The sequence below is a fragment of the Lampetra fluviatilis genome, chromosome 60, assembly GCF_964198595.1.
Source record: "Lampetra fluviatilis chromosome 60, kcLamFluv1.1, whole genome shotgun sequence".
Taxonomy (NCBI): domain Eukaryota; kingdom Metazoa; phylum Chordata; class Hyperoartia; order Petromyzontiformes; family Petromyzontidae; genus Lampetra; species Lampetra fluviatilis.
This window is the reverse complement of record NC_136334.1, coordinates 2154297-2167323: the sequence shown is the minus strand read 5'-3', so window position 1 is coordinate 2167323 and position 13027 is coordinate 2154297. Positions and strand designations below refer to the sequence as shown.

Genomic DNA, 13027 nt, shown 5'->3' with positions numbered 1-13027 from the left:
CACCACACACACTTGCCACCTAACACACGCACCACCTCACAAATGCACCACCATGCACACTCACCACCACACACACTCACCACCTCGCACACTCACCACCACGCACACTAACCACCTCACACACTCACCACCTCACATGCGCACCACCGCACACACGCACCACCGCAAACACCACATCACACACTCGCCACCTCGCACACGCACCACCTCGCACACGCACCACCGTGCACACTCTCCACCTCGCACACTCACCACCTCGCACACTCTCCACCTCGCACACTCTCCACCTCGCACATGCACCACCGCGCACACTCTCCATCTCGCACACACACCACCTCGCACACTCACCACCGCGTGTGTGTGTAAGTCTGTTATGTCGAGCGGTGGTGCGGTAGTTAGCCCACTGCATGACGAATGCCCGGCGATCAAAGTTCCATTCCCGACCACGGCTGACATCAACGGCGGATGTCCGAACCGGTCCCGGTGCCAGTGGCGTAACGCCCTCGTGCGCCGTGCCTGCCTTCATAGTACCACTCGCCAATGTCCCGCGCGGGCTTTGTAAACTACAAGGCCTCTCCCGCGGCGAGCTGCTTGGTCCGGCCTCAAATGTGCACCTAGCCCAGCACGGGCACCGCGGCGAACTCGGCGCCGATCGGTAGCTAACGGCGGCTGTTGTCTTGCCATTGTCCCTGCCTGCAGAAGATGGAGGGAGCTGAGCGGTCGTTCTCCAGGCAAGACTCCATGGTGCTGCTCATGAAGAAGCTCGACCAGCTGGACCTGGACATCGAGGAGGCTCTGAGCGCACCGTGCACGCCCAGCGGGACGCCCGTCCTGAAGAGACGCAAGATGCCGGTGTGTACGCTCCCCCCGCCACTACACCCACCACTGCCCCCACCACTACACCCACCACTCTCCTAGTCGCTACACCCACCACTCCCCCCACCACCAAACCCACCACTCCCCCCACCACTACACCCACCACTGCCCCCACCACCACACCCACCACTCCCCCCACCACTATACCCACCACTCCCCCCACCACTACACCCACCACTACACCCACCACTCCCCCCACCACCACACCCACCACTCCCCCCACCACCACACCCACCACTCTCCTCACTTCCACACCCACCACTCCCCCCACCACTACACTCACCATTGCCCCCACCACCACACCCACCACTCCCCCCACCACCACACCCGCCAATACACCCACCACTCCCCCCACCACTCCCCCCACCACTACATCCACCACTCGCCCCGCCACTGCCTCCGCCACTGCCGGGTGGCTCAGTAGTCAGAGACGCTGATCCGGCACCGCTGGGATGCTGGGATGCTGGGTTGCAGTCCAGGTTGCAGTCCAGGTTGCAGCCGTTGCTTGTGATTGAACCGGGTTCTCAAGTTGATGGGTCCCAGCCCCGACAGTCACCAATGACCACACCAAGATAATCATGACAATTTTTTTTATTGGTTCTGCACTCAAATGGACTAAATTCCCGCTCCGAAAATGAACGTGTGGTTCTGACCGCCATGCGACCAACATTGCTCCTGTGCGGCACAGTGAGTGGGAAGTGCTGTCCTCAACTGTGTCTGAACTAAACCATTTATATTCTTGGTTCTTTCGGTAAAGTCACATAGAAGGGAAATATTTTATTATTTCCCTTCTACTTGACTATATGAACCCTGCAGTCACGAAAGCTTTAAATCGAAATTTAAACCATTTATTTCTATTTTACCAGGTAAGGCCCTACTGAGCCACGATGTAGCTCTCTTTCAGCTGCGACCTGGCAGTCACAAACGATAGCTCATTTAAGTGGCTTATCGTGCGGGAATTTATCGCAACCAAATACTCTAAACGCATGATTCTAAAGGTTACTTGAAGAAGAAGGGATCTTCGTGGTAGCCCTGTGATATCCGCTTCCATGGGCCGTTTTCCAACATAAAGATCTCCACTGCTATGCGAGAGATCCAAAAGGATCCTTCATCCTATGGCATGACTCCCAAAACATCCACAAATATATTGGACCAGACTGGTGTAGACCAGCCTCTTGGGGTTAACTACCTCGCCTGGTATACAGGAGTGCGTGGGTTCGATCCCGACCCTGACGATGCCTGCTGTATATTTGGATCGCGTAAATGTATAAATGTGTCGTTAAAACCCGCCACCACCCGACACAGCCAACTAGTAAGGGTTGTCACGTAAACAGAACGTGGTCAATTCGTCACTAGTACAGCACACCGGTGTGTTGGAGAGCCAAGCCACAACATTTACAATCAGAGTGCGACATTTCACCAATAATTACAACTATCTTCATTAGGCGACAGAAAACAGCTATTATAGATGATATTGGTCGCGAAAGCCTATGTGTTAAACTGTATATTTGGAGTTTGAGTGGATTTTTCCTCCAGGCCTTCCATCTCGTACCTTCCCATTTAGAATCGACGCGCATTTCGAATATTTGGCTGCGATATATTTCCATGCGATGATGATAAGCCACTTTGTTGAGCTGCCATTTGTGGCCAGGTCGCTTCTCAAAAAGATCTGCACAGCTCATTGGGGCCTTACCTTGTAAAATAGAAATCGGGACAGTATGGCATGTCTGGCATAACGCAGCGCACATAGTAACGCGTAATCGCTACAGCTTACATTGTGCGTGTGCGTGTGACTGTCAGCGAGTACGGGCTGTGGATTAACCACACTCGCGATGGTCCGTATACAAAGAGAGAAAACGTGGATTTTGTCGCTCGTTTTCGGGACTCCTGCTCCCGCCGAAGCTGCTCCTGACTCAGGGACTCGGTGGCCGCTTAAGGAACAGCATAGACGCGGCAATGAAGACCAGCCACCTGGCGGTGGTGGCGGCAGCGGTGGTGGTGGCTACGCTGCACGTGGCTTTGGAGGAAGTAGCTTGGGCTGGTGGATCGCACAAATGTTGCAAAACTGTGGACCTCACCAGTTCCGTCTGTATGGGATAGAGCGTTGCCCCATCGCACGCGTGGATTTTCTCCAGGAGCTCCGGTTTCCTTCCACGTGTAAGCCCTCGTTAATTCGCCGATAACGTCTTGACATGTAGAGGACCACAGAGCTTGGGAAACGGTTTGCACCGGATCTGCCGCAGAGCTGCTGCCTTCCAGCTTATCCGTGGTTCTTCCTTGCTCGATCCTCCGAGTGGTTCTGTCTCTTCGAGAGCGAGCGAGATCTGTGCGGCGGTGGGGGCGGGGGCACATTATCAGCTGAAGCTATTCAACATCTTCACCCCACTCCCCCCATCTCCCCCCCCCCCCCCCCCAATGTAACGGCGTGGTCCAACGAAGCGGAGGCAAAGGGGAACAACCGGGCACCTCGTGATTCGCTAAACCAATCTTCTTCTGTTCAGGCTCGTGAAGATGGATTTTGGATTTGAGGATGATGTCCTCCTGAGGGTCTTCGAAGAAACACATTTGGGTAATTGCCAAACGAAGGTTGCTTAATCGAGAGGAAAGCCCGCCAAACGTGTTGGTGGTTGTGTGCTTCACGTAGCTCACGGGCAGGCGGCCAAGGACTTGAAAGGCCACGGTTAGGAGATTCCCAATGTTTCTACTGAATCAGCGATACGGGGGTGGGGGGGGGCACCTTAGTACGAAGACCTTAATTGACGTAGGGCCGTCCCATCGTCCCACCTGCACCACCCCGGATCGCCGTGCATTCAACCGCACAGCCGTGCCGGTGTTGCGAGCGCTCCCGCACAGTTGACGAGCGGAGGCCACGTGGACGTCGTTTCTCATCGCGGGCCCATCGCGTGTCATCCTCCGGCTCTCCCCCTTTCCCCTCTCAAGGTTGCCGTCGAGCAGGGGCAGAACATCCTCCGCGTCAAGCAGAAGCCGCCGCCGTCTGCACGGAGAGCCGTGAGTCTTGCTCGCATTCCCTTGCTTGGCGCACCTTCATCGATGTTGTTGTCGTCATCGTCGTCGCTGTCATCACATTAATATATACGGTCATCGTCATCATGACAGTCATTGTCATCACATTTGTGTATGCTATCATCATCGTCATCACTGTCACTATTGTCACATGTATATATGCCTGCTGTATATTTGGAGTTTGCGTCTCTCTCTGTCTCTCATCATCATCACGGTAGCTAGATTTTAACTACCTTGCCTGGTAAACAGGATCATGGGTTCGACTCCGACCCTGACGATGCCTGCTGCTGTATATTTGGAGTCTGCATGCCTCTCTCTGTCATCACCATCACGGTGGCTAGGAGATGTTAACTACCTCGCCTGGTGTACAGGAGGTCATGGGTTCGACTCCAACCCTGACGATGCCTGCTGTATATTTGGAGTCTGCGTCTCTCTCTCTCTTATCATCATTCCGTTGGCTAGGAGATGTTAACTACCTCGCCTGGTGTACAGGAGGTCGTGGGATCGATCCCGACCCTGACCATGCCTGCTGTATATTTGAACTTTGCGTGTTCTCCCCGTGGTCGCGTGGACTTTCCCCCGGGTCGTCCCCATTTAGAATCGACGTCACGTGTTTCGAGTACTTGGCCACCGCTGTAAATTCCCACGTGGCGACGATGAGCCACTTCGTTGTGGCCAGCTCGTTTCTGAAAAATAAGTTAACACCGCGCTCGGCGTAACGAAAAATGTCAAAGGCGGCGCGGCCCTGCGGCCGCTCGTCCGCACTCCGCCGCAAGGGTCGCTCACGAAGGGGGGAGCCCCGCGGAGTTCCGCTCGCGGGCGATGCTTTGGCCGACTCGTGCACGCCGACCGTACGTCTAGGGAGCAGTGGGAGCGACCCACACTTTACCCCACAACACGCGGCCATGCCGATGCGCTCGCGGCGGCGTAGACACCCGCGCTGCAGGGGCGGATTAAAGGTGGCGGGGAGGCGGGGGAGGTTGGAAGGAGGGATTTAAACTTTTTGGTTTTACTGTCGCAATTTTTTATTTTATTATATTACCAGGCAAGGCCCGCTGAGCTATACAGCTCTTTTAGAGAAGCAACCTAGCCAACGAAGTGGCTTATCTTTACGGGGGAATTGAGAGCAGCCAAATACTCCAAACGCACGACGTTGATTCTAGATGTGGAGGGAAAAAACTGGAGGACCCGGAGAAAAATCCACGTGGCTACGGGAAGAGAGACCCGCAAACTCCAAATACAGAGCACGAGTCAGGGTCGGGATCGAACTCGCCACCTCTTGTATACCAGGCGAGGTAATTAACATCTCCTGGTGCCCCCTTTTTAACAAACTCGTACCGTTGTTGCAACTGCCGCGCCTGGAGATCAAATCGGCGTATGTCTATATTGACAGTGTTCTGTACTCAGACGACAGCAAAACGTGAAGCCTTGCACTTTTTAACCAGATGGTATTTTGATATGCTACATTTGGCAGCATATCAGCACGTTCATCATGTATGCGCAGAAAGGCCATTGCCTGAAACGTCACCTGTTATATGCACGTTTCTGTTTACGGCCGCGGAGTTTTTCTCCAGCATTGTTGATTTGGCACCACCTGTAGCCGGGTCGTTGTCCCTCCTGCGGGTTGGCACAGCAAGTAGCATTTTTCTTGTGACCGTTCCCCTTGATGGCCAGGTGTCAGGGTAGACGTTTTTGTTTGATGAGTCACCGTACTTGGCTCAGTGTGACGGTAGAGTTTTGTCAATGATCATTTGACCACGAGGAATTTTTGGCTTGAATTCAATTCCGGAATTTTTACATTCGTACGGTTGACAACTGGTGCCTCATAGTTGTCCACAGTAATAATGTTGTTCAGGCCATTGTGAATCTGTTAATGGCGACCAACGCGCACCACCTTCGCGTTATTGCGAGCCTTTATTTGTCAACAACGGACGCTGTCTTCGAGCGCATGCACCACCACCGCCAGGCGGCTGGTCTTTATTGCCACGTCTTTGCTGTTCCTTAAGCGGCCACTGAGTCCCTGCGTCAGGAGCAGCTTCGTCTTCTCTCCCAGCATCCCCTCGCCCTTGTGCTTCCCCTTTTTACATCCCTCGAGCCCCCTTTCTCGAAGGTTCCCTTGACCTGTCTCCCTCAGCCAATCCCCGTCCTCCTTGTCCAACGGTTCTCAACTGTTCTCCTCTCAGTCAGCCTTCGTTTTCCTGCCCTTTGCGTTTTGTATCTCTCCTCCAATCCCTTCAATTATCTGCCTCGAGCCAATCCCCTTCCAGGCCTTTCTACCTCCCCTTCTCCGTCCTCCACCCCACGTGGTCTCTCTCAGATTAGGGGGGACCAATCAGAGGCCTCGTTTCACTTCCTGACTGCCCATGTTTGCACGTGCACTGTACGTGCTATGTCAGGTAAGTGGTCTGATGTGTTTTGGTCTACACAAATCTACTGCTGGATGAAGGCCTCCTCATGGTATTTGCGTTCATTTTTGGTGGGAGGTTGCTTGACCATAGCCTCACCGTGTGGCTAGAGTTCAGAGGTCGCTCGGCACCACCTCTGCGTACGGCTGACGTTGCTGTGAAGCTGTAAAACAACATTCGCCGTCGTTTCACATCGACGTGGCTGCGCCAGATGAACGAGTCGGGAGCTGTGGGGTGACACGTTGCCGCGGCGATGCCTCCTCCTCCGTTTTGGTGAATGGGCCGTTGAGTCGTTGTGGATGTTCACCACCGATGGCTGGCAAACAAACTCGGCCTTGCTGGCTTCGCAGTGTGCTACTTAACCGAATTTGACTTCGGTGGCTGAAGGAAGCGTGGAGTAAAACATGGAACACCGTGCCAAATGGCACGTGGCACAATCTGACGGCGCGTTGGGTGAGCTCCTTCTCTGGTTGGTGTCAACGACAACGCTCGGAGCGCAGCTTCATTCGACGGTGCACGGTGACGACGAAAAGAGCGACAGAAGCACGCAATAGGGAGCCATGTCTCGAAGCGCAGACGCCGTCAACACTCACACGCCACTTTCCGCTGCCGTGCGCCCCTCCTAACGAGTCGGCGCTCTCCGCAGACGCGCAAAGTCGGGCAGCAATACCAGCGGCATTCCTCAAATGCTTTGCGTACAAGTTTGCACGGACGACACATCCATCGCCAAATTACTTTTTAAAGGCGGCGCAGTGGTGGTGGCGGCCGCCTCTGAGTGCAAGTGCGCTCCACCGCGCAGCGCACGTGGCGTGGATAATGACCCCACTATTTGGCATCGGAGGAAAGGGGGGGCGGAGGTGCCGATGGCGGTGGTGGGGGGGGGGGGGGCGGGGGGGCACGGCGTGGACACTGAGCGTCCTTTGTGCGGGGGGTTGATGGCTCCATGGTGAATGGCTCCCTTCACCGTGCCAGCGGCCCAATGGCCCTCGCTCCCCCGCATAGCCGCTTCAGAGATCCGCGGCGGGGCCCAGATGGGCCGCAGCTAGGAGGGCACTCCGGGCGTCTCGTAGAATCGAGGTGGCGGCGGTGACGATGTCATAAATGATCGCCTCGTTTTACAGGCTTAGCCGAGCCCCCACCACTTGAAAACTCTAGTTTGTTTCTGTTAATTCCCACGCCTGTGGGTTACTCAAAAAAACGTCAATAATATTTGGGCCAAAATTTAAATCGTTACTTGTTTTTTTTACGTGGTTGCTTGGCAACGTCCGGCTGACGCGCCGCCGCGTGGCCCCGCTGTCGGTGAACGCTGATCGACCCGGCGCCATTCAATGACCGCCGTCGTTTCACGGGTGGCAGCACGCGGCCGTCGAGCGGTGCCCCACTCCGGGGCAGCGACCCCGTTCCGGTCGCCCCCCGCTCTCGCCTCCGTACACGACGGCTGGCCCTCTACGTCGTTCCTACGAGAGTGCGGAAATTTGTGTGCGCGTCCGCTGACCTCAAACTAGCTGGCTCGGATCTCTGCCAGTGCCAGGAAATGAACTGCGGTGCCTTTGGCGCAGATCTCGGAGATCTGATGTTGGACCATTCGTGCAATTGCCTCTTTGGACTGAAGGTAAGTTCACTTTGAATTTTCGTTATCTGTTCAAAATAAAACGCAGTCGCACACACGCGAGCGACCGTTGCGGAGGAGTGTACGAGCAATGGAGCGTGTTGGGTCTCGTCTAAAGGCCTACATTGAGGCCGGCCCGTTTGGGCCGTAGCGCGCAGTTCGGCACAACGCCTGACAATTCGCTCAGCGTGTCCGGGAACGTCTGCGGCAGCCGGAATTGAGCGGCGCTCCCTTGAGCTAAGACTTTGGTCCCGTTGTCCAAATGCCGCAACACCAAAGGCTCGCCCGGTTCGTGATTTTGTGGACAGATCCCATCTGGGGTAGATCTGTCTTGTCTCTCAATCTGTGTAGGAAAAAAAAGTCAAACAGAATCTGGTCTTTGAGTTTCTTGAGTAAACATTCTATCAATGGCCAATCTCTCTGTGTTTTACTGTATGCTTGTATGTATGTTGAACTTATTTTGCACCATACGTAGCCAGCCGTGCTAATCGAAGGTGCGGGGGGAAGGACAACAAACTTAACACCAAAAACCAGTTTACAATCTAGATTTAAAAGTGCATAGCTCCGGTGGCTTCCTAACATCGGAAGGAAGAGCGTTCCAGACGGCCGCAGAAGCGCATCTGAAAGCGCCGCGCGATGCGGTAACCCTCCTCGTGTACCGTGCCGGCCTTCACAGGTTTTCATCAACAGCACTTGCCCCAAAAAGTCTGCAAGGCTATAAGGGGGATCTTTGCCTTTGTGTCTAACTTCATTTCGCACCGAATGTATCCAAACGTGCTAATCAGAGGGATTGTAATATTGTAATGTCTCCTCATAAACCAAGCAGTTGGTTTTCCTTCATGAAACTGCATCAAACGCCGATAGTCTGTCTATAATTGATTGTTAATGTTTATGCTTGTTTACCTCAAGACACTTTCTGCCAAGTTTTCGTAACAGGAGGTGATGGTAGCTGCTGCTGCTGTGTAATTGAATAATTTGCAGGTAATGTTTCAGCATTCGGATGTTTGGCCAATGCCGGTTCCACTGCGTGTGGGCTTGGCTATGCGAGGAAGCCAGAGAAGTCTGAAACAGGGGAGAACGTACACACTCACTTACACTCACTCACACACACACTCACACACACACTCATTTACACACTCACACACACACTCATACACTCACTCACACACACACTCTCACACACACACACTCACTCACACACTCACTCACATACTCACTCACACACTCACACACTCACACACTCACTCACTCACACACTTACTCACATACTCACTCACACTCACACACTCACTCACACACTCACACACACACTCACACACACACTCACACACTCACACAAACACTCACACACACTCACACACTTACTCACACACTCACTCACACACTCACTCACACACTCACTCACACACACACTCACTCACACACTCACACACTCATACACTCACTCACACACCCTCGCACACACTCAACTACACAAAGACAAAGATTTCCCGTATATCCTTAACAGACTGTAGGGGCAAGTGCTGTTAGCGAGCACCTATGAAGGCCGGAACGGTAGACGAGAGGGTGGGTGGCCAGCACCACGCCCGACCGCCTTTGTCTCCCCAGTGGCGATGTTTACACACCGCACCAGGTACTAGTTTGAGGCCGAGTCGACCTAGAGGAGGCCCAGGACCGGTTCAGATAAACGTCACCGAGATTGGTGGCCGTGAGCCGGAATCAAACTCAAGTCGCCGGGTTCGTAGCGCAGGGCGTCGCGCTCACCGTGACTACACTAACTCACTCACTCGTGTGTAGCACGTTCGTTCGCTCACTCGCCCCACGCGTGTGTGTGTGGGGGGCAGTCTCAGCAGCGAAGCGACGAAATCGTGCGGATGCTCCATTTGACGCCGGTAAACCGAACCTTTAAGCAGCGCCGGAGAACGGCGGGGCCCGGCGGCCGCGTGCGTAAGGGTCCCAGTAGTCTGGTCGGGGTCGTGACTGTGGAGCCTAGCGGGAACTCCTCTCGTCCGGGAATCTTTGCGCGTGTGGAAGACCAAGAGCAACTCTTAAGAGATTCGGTCCTAAGGGATTTCGCCGCTTTGTTTGAGAGTTGGGTGGACTGCTGCTTGGCCCCACTCGCTCACTCGCCCACCCGCTCGCCCAACCGCTCGCCCAACCGCTCACCCAACCGCTCACCAAAACCGCTCACCCAACCGCTCACCTAACCGCTCACCCAACCGCTCACCCAACCGCTCACCCAACCACTCGCCCACCCGCTCACCCAACCACTCGCCCACGCGCTCATTTGTCCCAGTCACCTACTCTCCCACTCACGCAATCACCCACCAACTCAATCACCCACTCGCCCACTCATTCGCCCACTCCCACTCTTCTTCTTCTTTAGTGCTGCCTAACGGCGTGTGCGACTTCACGATGATATTGGTCCCGGTCTAGCACGGCGTGTAGAGTTTGTGCTGTTGTTAATTGTAGCCATGTTTTGATGTTACTGAGCCATGTCGTTTTTGGCCGTCCTGGTCGTTTTTTCCCTTCGATTTTTCCTTCCAGGATTAGCTTTAATAGCTGGTATTTGTGGTCGTTTCGGGCAATGTGGCCTAGGTAGTAACACTTCCTGCTAATGATGGTCTTCAGCAGTTGCCTGTCAGTGCCCATATCTTGTAGAACTTGTGTATTGGTGGTTTTGGCTGTCCATGGGATTTTCAGCATTCTTCGATACAGCCACATCTCGAAAGCTTCGAGCCTTTTTGTTGCTGTTATTGTCAGTGTCCACGTCTCAACTCCGTACAGCAAAATTGACCAGATGTAGCATTTCAGTGTGCGCAGTTTCAGTGATGTACTCAAGTTGCGGTCTGCAAGGAGTGTTTTCCATTTAATAAATGCTTGCCTTGCTTGTTCAATTCTGCTCTTGATTTCGACTTCATGGTTCAACTGATCGTCAATGATTACACTCCCACTCACTCGTACAAATACAGAGATCCCCAGTATAGCCTAAACAGACTGTAGGCGCAAGAGCTCTTTGCGATACTCTTTGGTTCTTTCGGCAAAGTCACGTAGGTATAAAATAAATTAAATCACGACGTTTCGGGCGCAACACAATTGTTTTGCTGAAGTGGGGGAGAGATACCGTGGTAAGAGGTTATATAGGTAAGAGAAACGTCGTGATTTAATTTATTTTATTTTATACCTACGTGACTTTACCGAAAGAACCAAAGAGTATGGATTCCTGCAGTCGCGAAAACTTCAAATCTAGATTGAGCACTTAGCGAGCACCTATGAAGGCCGGCACTGCACACGAAGGGGATTGGTAGCCAGCATATACCGTGTCAACCCATACGGTCTACCCCGTATTCTTGTACAGGGGAATTTAGTTTTCAGGTCCATACAGCGTACAGCCGTTTCAATACGGGCAACAAGGATGACATAATTTATCTTTTTGTGTTTCTCCCTTCCCTTGTGATCGGACTTTGTAGGATGAACGTTGAGATTTACAAGGGCACGGGGTGACCAATAAGGTCTGAATTGGTCTGTAATAAGGGAAGCACTGATAGCACCTCGCCCGGCCGCCTTTGTCTCCCCAGTTGCAATGTTTACACACCGCACCAGGTACTCATTTGAGGTTGAGTGGACCTAGGGGAGGCCCAGGAACGGTTCCGATAATCGTCACCGGTGTTGGCGGCCGTGAGCGGGAATCGAACTTGAGTCGCCGGGTTCGTAGCGCGGCGCACTAACCGCTACTACACTACCGTTCCCCACTCACGCTCGCTCAGCCGACCCACGTGTGGATGTGGGGGCAGCATCAAGCTATGAGGCCCCGCGCTTGTGGAGTCCGTAGTCGCAGTCGCATGAGGCGTCGGCGTCTCCCCTGTTCCTTGCCGATCCGGCAAAGCGCTGCGCATCGTTTGCGCTTGATATCGAAGCCGAGCTATGGCTGTGGTGGCGGTGGTTGTGGTGGGTTCGGGGGGCGGGGGCGGTCTGGGGGGTGCGGTCAGATCAGGGGGATTGCTGCTCACATGTTTGCTGGGCCCCGTTGAATTATCCACAGTCAAACGGGGCGAACTTCACAGCATCCTCTCGGCAATCTCAACCAAAGTAGCCCCACCACAGTCCTGCCAAGCGATGCCTGCACCCCCACCCACCCCCCCACGTCTCGCGCTGCACCAACAACAATGGGCCTTGGTTGAGCCGTGATGGCTCAACAATGAGCAACTGTGTCGCAACACAGCGGCAACAAAGTTGCAGTGTTTTATAAACGTGGCGCTGCGACGCTTGGAGGAAGGAGGAGGGTGCCCTGTGCCCGATGAACATTGCCCCATTGTACGGGACCATCCACTCGTGGCCGCGCGTGTGGGCACATACGCGCACACACGCGCGTCCGAGTTACACGTACGGACGCACGCGCGGCTGCATTGTGCGTCCGTGTCGCACGCACGCACACGCGCGTCCACGTCGCGCATCCGGCCCCGTTTCGTGAATCTACTGCCAAGCGAGGGACGCCCAATTCCTTGGGACTGTTTCGACCGTACTTCACCACGCTGGTCAACGCGTGAGGGTGGATGGGGGGAGTGTTGAACAGCAATTGGTGTGTCGCTCTACTGCTCCTGTCCCTTGCGTACGGCGATCGCCCATCCAAGCGTTGCCCAGGCTCCACGCCGCTTAGCTTCTGGGATCTTGACGGGATCAGTTCATTTCCAGGTGTGATTTGGTCTTCGGGCGGTTTTAAAGACTTGCCGAGCAATGAGAGAGTTTAACGGGGCTTTGTGCAAATCCTCTGTACGTGTCGACCACCAAGGCTCCGATCCCAATGGACCAATCAATTTTTTTCCCGCTCTCCTGTAATACTTGGAGCCATTTGTTTCACAAGGGCGCCGCATCTCGCTGCGTGTGGTGGTGTGGAGGAGTAGACCGAAATTGTCGCTCTAAAATAATATTAATTACACAGCCCTTTGTGCAACCACTGCTGAATGAAGGCTTCCCTATGGCATATCACCGTGGTGGCGAGATGTTAACTACCTCGCCTGGTATGCAGGAGGTCGTGGGTTCAATCCCGACACTGACGCCTGCTGCTGTATATTTGGAGTTTGCGTGTCTCTCTCTCTCATCATCATCACGGTGG

General features: G+C 54.1%; 1 pseudogene across 1 annotated transcript in view; it reads left to right on the top strand.

Moving 5' to 3' along the window:
- The window catches only part of LOC144951016 (rho GTPase-activating protein 7-like), a 188715-nt pseudogene that overhangs the window by 47056 nt on the left and 128632 nt on the right, over window positions 1–13027 (top strand). The window contains exons 3-4 of the transcript XR_013640445.1: window positions 700–852; window positions 3817–3885. The product of XR_013640445.1 is annotated as a rho GTPase-activating protein 7-like (transcript). The remainder of the gene's footprint in view (window positions 1–699; window positions 853–3816; window positions 3886–13027) is intronic.